Source organism: Aquarana catesbeiana, linkage group LG07 (genome assembly GCF_042186555.1).
Source record: "Aquarana catesbeiana isolate 2022-GZ linkage group LG07, ASM4218655v1, whole genome shotgun sequence".
Taxonomy (NCBI): domain Eukaryota; kingdom Metazoa; phylum Chordata; class Amphibia; order Anura; family Ranidae; genus Aquarana; species Aquarana catesbeiana.
In genome coordinates this window covers 73,486,589-73,493,466 of record NC_133330.1, presented here as the reverse complement: position 1 = coordinate 73,493,466, position 6,878 = coordinate 73,486,589, and the positions used below count along the sequence as shown (strand labels likewise).

The window sequence follows — 6,878 nt, the reverse complement described above, 5'->3', positions numbered from 1 at the left end:
ATATACCCCATGTGTACAAGCACAGCAGTAACCAGGCAGGGGGGTGTGTATGCTGCACCCTAAACCCGCAAATAGGCAACAATGTACGGGTACATCGCTTTGCCTACAGCCGCCGCTTGCCCGCAGTATATTGTGGGGGAGGGAGATGGAGGTCAGCGAGTGGTTAAAGTGGTATTAAACCCAAAACTAAAAATGTAACATATTGCAGCTTACCAATCATTAGATGTGGTGGCTGCATTTGTTTTCTTTTTAGGCATTTTCCCTCTGTCTCCAATCTGAATGAAAGAGCACAGGGGCCTCTTTGGACAGCACCATTGTCAGTTTGGGGGGGAAGTTTAGCGTTAGGTGTACTAACAGAAAACAGTTTTTTACCTTTTGGGATAAAGATTTTGCATAAATAAATAAAAGCTGATCACTGATAATACCCCTGTCAGTGGTAAATGGTTTGTCTCAACCCTCTAACTGCTACATCTGTGAGAGAGCTTGTTCTTTTGAAAAACAGAACTTCCGGTTCTGGCGCCGCATGGACCAGCTGACCCTTACATCAGCTCCCGCAGCCAGACTCATCAAATTGGCCTATAAACCCTGCAAAACTCGCCACTCTCACCGGGGACACCTCCACCTAGCTCCCGGCCACGCTATATGGACAGGTTCATTGAGAAAACCGGGCTGCCATTGCACGCGGCCACGGCACCCCACACGGCTCAGCCGCAAATTGAGGCCCTGGCTTTGGCCTACACGGCTTCTTCCACAGAGCTGGCGCCTGATGTGGAGGTGAGCAGCGGCTCGGCCCCCTTCCTCCTACGAGCTGACACTGCAACTCAGCTCACAGGTGACTATAACACAGACCATATTGCTCAGGCTGTGGCAACTCTGCTTTCCCCAATGATAACGGCCTTTGTGGAGAAAGCTGTCAGCTCAGGCATGCAGCAGCTCCAGGCCCAGCTAGGGGAGCATGCCTCCAGACTAAATGAAGCTGAACACCACATAGCCAATATAGAGGAAGAACTGTACCAGGCACAAGCCACAGAACAAGCCCAAGACAAACTGTATAAATATGTCCTAGAGAAATTGGATGATTTGGAAAATAAGTCCAGAAGGAGTAATCTGCGATTCATGGGCATCCTAGAATCATTACAACCTTCAGCTCTCACGGATCTCTGCGCGAGGCGTGTTCCCGAAGCGCTAGGCCTCCCCGACCCTGCACCATAGAGCGTGCCCACCGCATGGGAACTTTCAACTCTGACCGCAAATCACCCCGACCTATAATCGCCAAATACCTCAACTACTCGGACAAAGCTCTCATCCTGCAGAAATTCAGACAATCCAGATCCCTCCAGATTGACGGGCTGAAAATCCTGATCTTTGCAGACTATTCCATAGAAGTTTCCAAGAAAAGGAAAGCATTCCAACAAATCTGCTTGGAGCTACACCAGCAACAAATCAAGTTTACCTTGGCCTTCCCAGCCACTCTACGGCTCAAAGCCCCTAATGGCGACCAGCTCTCTTTCCATGATCCATCCAAAGCGGAGGCCTTCCTAAGATCATTACGCTCAGGTCCGCACCTCAGCCCCTCTTCCAGAACGCCTCCTATCAACCGTGCTCTAGACCAAAGGAGCCCACGCAAAGACTCTCCAAAGTTATTCAGAGCCTCTGGCCCTGACCAACACCGATCCACACCCCATTGAGAGTGCTTTTACACCACCATTTTGGTCTTAACTGTGACTGCTCTTCCACCGGCCAGGCCGGTTCAACCCTAGCTGAGATGACTCTCACAAATTTTGCTGTATTTACCCTAACAGTTATGCTCTTTCCTCCTCAATAGGTACTCCATATTCTGGTAGGCAAAAACGTGTTTTTTCTTTTTTTACTGTTTTCACATTTCACATAATACTAAAATGTTAAAATTTGTCTATCTTTTTTTTGATACCACAAATTTTCTCCCCTGGAGTCCCTATATACCTTGGTCCACTCTCCCCGTGCACAACCCAAGCTGTCAGCATATACCATCCTCTATACCGTGGGTTTAAATGCTGCAATCCAATGGGTCTTGTAACGGGAGCTGACCTACCCAGTGACTCCATGCAGAAAAAAGTGAAGTTTCTCGAATATGTTTTATGGTTTCTTCTTTTCACCCCCTTCCTCCTGAACCCTCTCCTATCCCAAACGCTCTCGTCCTGTGATATGCTTGCATCAAATGACCTTCAATTCACACGCTCAGACAGCCTAGGCTCTTTCAAATCTCCAAATACACTTTCACCTTTCCGCCAAACACTATTGCACTCAACCAATACAACACCAGCCCCTATCCACCTTATGACCCCCCCAATATAAAATTAGTCTCCTGGAATGTGAAAGGGCTTCGCTCTCCCAATAAGAGAATGAAAATTATACGCCACCTTAAAAGACTTAAAACCGACATTGCTCTACTCCAAGAAACCCACCTTTCCACTATAGACCTCCACCGCATGAAAAAACTATGGGTAGGCACAGTCCTTGGTTCTGACTCCGATGGATGCAAAGCAGGAGTTCTAATTCTCATACATAAAAACCTTCCCTGTACGGTCTTATCTGTTGACTCAGATCCCCAGGGATGTTTTCTATCAGTCCATGTTCAAATAGGGACCAGGGATATAATAATCTCGAATATCTATGCACCCAATTGTTGTAATATGTTGGCCAATTTATGTATAATATTGTATTGGAGTTCTGACCAGAAATTCAGTTGCATTGTCCAACTGAATTTTAACATAGCAAGGGAAAAGCTGAAGACTCTTTGATGTGTTAATCATATGCAAGTCTATTTGAACATTTCAAAGGGTATTCAGGTGGTATGTTAATCTAATCTAATTACATATATCTAAAGAGGACTTGTTGATGTTGATATGCGGGAGTGCAAATTGGGATGGTTTATGACTACAGCTGTTCACGGCTGGGGGTTGTTGTCTGTTTGAAAGACTAAAGCTAAATTGAAAGGCCAATCAGATTGCTCAGCCATTCAATATTTAGTGAATATAACACGGCATTCAGTATATAGGTTTAGTGAGTTAGGCTTGTCTGTGTGTAGGGGAGGCTTGTCTGTGCATGGCTGGGAAGACTGAATAATATGGGTCTCTGAATTCTATTTCCTCTGTCGGATTTCTTTGTCATCTGTGGACTTTGGACTTTATTCTGTGTTGGAAGTCAATAAAGTGCATCTCTCTGGAAGAATTGGGTTGCTGCGGAAGAGTACTTACATCATCATCATTATAATAATACCTAAATATTAATTATATATTATATCACTACACTGGTGCCGTGAAGTGACCAGAAGAGCATTTTCGGACTTAGTAACAGAAGTCGGTGGTGACAACAATCCTGTGAGGTGGACAGAAGTCTGATGAAGAACCAAGAGCTGTGCTGTGACTCTAGTGACAGAAGACCGTGAGGTTCTAGGAAACCTAACAATTGGTAAGTGTGCCTTGTTCATTATTTTTTTTCTTAAATAGTTTTTTTTGTCATTATATTCTTCACAATGGCTTTGGCTGTGTCTGGCGGTGACAATAGCACTAAGGGAGAGGATGTGAATATATGGCTGCTAAATTATATAAAAAGTCATGGGGGGCCTTATGAGATTCCCCAAGAATATAGACAGTCATGGGATTTAATGAAATGCTTTTTATCCAATAATGTCTTTGATAAGAAAACTAAAGAAAAGAAACGTAAGGGTATCATTATTCAGGGACTACTATCTTGTTGTACAGAATTAATAGAGGAGATTAAGGAAAAAAAAGCAGAAAATTCTAGAACAGACTCAGAGATATGAGGAAATGGAGAAAGGGTTGAATGAGAGGATATCAGATCTCAGGTTGCACGCTATCACTACTGGGGAGGCATTGATTGAAAAGGCAAAATTATGTGATGATTTAAGTCGGGTAAATGAGGAATTGTCAGTAAAAATACAAATTGTTGAGAAACAGTTGGAGGAGTGTAAACATGCTGCTAACATTGCTTTTGATAAATTGGCAGAAAAATCAAGTTACACGCATCAAAATGATACCTCTAAAGTAAAGCCTGATGCCAAAGATTATAAGCCAATATATCCCTGGGATGAGTTACATGCAGCCCCATGCATACCAGCAGCTCCTACCACTACAACAACTGTATTGAACACTGACAATTCAAGTGAAATTAAATTGATTACAAAACAACTAAAGCCTCAGGAGATGGAAGCTATTATAAGGGAGATAGGTCAGGTACCCCGCTATGATGTAAACAGGTTCATGAAATGGTTCTGTGATTTACAGAGAGTCAGAGACACATACAACTTGAATGTGGAGGACCTAACTAGAATTTTGCAGAAAAGTGTAGGTAACGGATTGTGGGCACGGATTTTGCAAAATTGTGGCCAGCGTCATAAAACTAAGGATGTTTTAAAGGAACTATTGAAAGCATTGTATGGTGTGACGACAAATGTGTGCTTGTCAGGAAAAATTAGGCAAATGAAGGATGAATGCCCATATGAACTTGCAGATAGAATTAGCATTGTGATGGGATATGTGATGACTGGGAATCCCGGTTTTGAGCGTGGTGGTTTGGTTCATAGGGCAATGTTATTAGAAGCATTGGATGGTGATGTCAGGGAAGGCATTTTATCTGTTACACCTGATCCTAGCGAGTGTAGTGATATAATATATAATTAATATTTAGGTATTATTATAATGATGATGATGTAAGTACTCTTCCGCAGCAACCCAATTCTTCCAGAGAGATGCACTTTATTGACTTCCAACACAGAATAAAGTCCAAAGTCCACAGATGACAAAGAAATCCGACAGAGGAAATATAATTCAGAGACCCATATTATTCAGTCTTCCCAGCCATGCACAGACAAGCCTCCCCTACACACAGACAAGCCTAACTCACTAAACCTATATACTGAATGCCGTGTTATATTCACTAAATATTGAATGGCTGAGCAATCTGATTGGCCTTTCAATTTAGCTTTAGTCTTTCAAACAGACAACAACCCCCAGCCGTGAACAGCTGTAGTCATAAACCATCCCAATTTGCACTCCCGCATATCAACATCAACAAGTCCTCTTTAGATATATGTAATTAGATTAGATTAACATACCACCTGAATACCCTTTGAAATGTTCAAATAGACTTGCATATGATTAACACATCAAAGAGTCTTCAGCTTTTCCCTTGCTATGTTAAAATTCAGTTGGACAATGCAACTGAATTTCTGGTCAGAACTCCAATACAATATTATACATAAATTGGCCAACATATTACAACACCAATAACCCCACTAAACAGTTTTTCAGTGAACTTTGGACCTGGCTCCTTCATGACCCACACCGCCCACACATAATCGGTGGGGACTTCAACTCCACAATACATCCAAATGATGACAGATCCTCTCCCACACTCACGCACACCACCAGACTCAAACGCTCAGACCCTTCTGGTATCCACGATGGACTCTTCATGACATCTGGCGCCTCCGGCACCCAGCTGACAGAGAATTCACATTCTACTCTGGAAAAAAGGGAATTGTCCCCCATATGGGGTTTTCTAGGCAGCAGAACGGTGTAAAGATGAATTTGTATGGTTTAAAAATTGTTGAACTTTATTAATAGCATAATCTCAAAGAATGACAATGATATACAAAATATGAGCTGTGATACAGGAGATAACACAAGTGAAACTGGCACAATAATATACAAGGGTCAAGCGCTAAAGTAGGATGTTAATTCTGATGCATTTCGACCCCGTCGGGTCTTCTTCAGAGGATTCGGGCACTGTAGGGAAATTTGCATTTATTGAGATTCATGGATATAGCCATAAAATAAGATAAGAAATAGTGGGTATACATTTGTTGGTATAATTAGCAATCACATCGTGTTAAGCGATTTCTCCTGAGCCTAAAATTCTCCAAAGACTCCCCCACTCGGTCCCAGCGGGGGGCCCCGGCCAGCAGCCACATCGACAGAGGGAGCTAAACCGCTCATGCGTGTCTTGCGAGGAGTCACAAAAGTGGATAAATTCCCAGGCCAGGGAGGGGCGTGAGGGCAAGCGAGCAGCTTCTGCAGTCGAGGCATCAAGTAACAGTACTATCAGTGCATTTCATTTTAGCAGGGATAGAAATGTATATATCATTACCAATTGTAAAATATTGGGAGTACTAGATCTGTTTATAAAATTATTTTGCATTTTTAACTGTTATCTTATGGTGATGATTGGGCTTTTTCCATGCAGTAATATGACATTACTTCCGAACAGGGGGGACCAGATAGGAATATCTGTTTCCTCCCTACTCCACAACCTTATTATAGTATCAGACAAGAAACTTTCCCTCTTCTGGTGCATTTAAAATGTTTACAGTGTATATTGGTGAGTACTTTTTAAACATACAACTCAGATGATCTGAATTACCATATCCATGCCGTCTATAAATCCAGTGGAGGTAGTCTGTGGATATCTTAATTGTACCTCAACAACCCACAGCCTTCAAAGATTTTCCATATACAATGTGCTTTGTAAGCTGTTGTAAATTGTTGATAGTTGGGCATGGGGCACCTTTGAATAGAGCCCCATGCATATTATCTCACATGCTTTTTAACACTTTGTTTGCTCTGTGCCTTTTCCCCTTCTCCTTCCCTTGCTGGACCCGGGCGTGGATTCCCTGGCCCGCTGACCCATTGGGGAGTGGGGGCTCCGTTACTGAGTCTCTTCCTGGCAGGGGGTAGGCATAGGGCCCTGTGCTTCCCAAACACACCCTTCAGGTGGCAGGCCCACCTGGGGTGCATTACTTCCTGCCAGCGGCATTCAGGATCACATCCAGATGCCGTGGCGCCACTCGCGCGCGCGCGCCGTTGTGCACGTGATGT

General features: G+C 43.3%; 1 pseudogene; it reads left to right on the top strand.

Annotated features, from left to right (window-relative positions):
• The first annotated feature begins 3,514 nt into the window (after positions 1 to 3,514).
• LOC141102878 (uncharacterized) lies at positions 3,515 to 4,682 on the top strand (annotated as a pseudogene).
• The last annotated feature ends 2,196 nt before the right edge of the window (positions 4,683 to 6,878 follow it).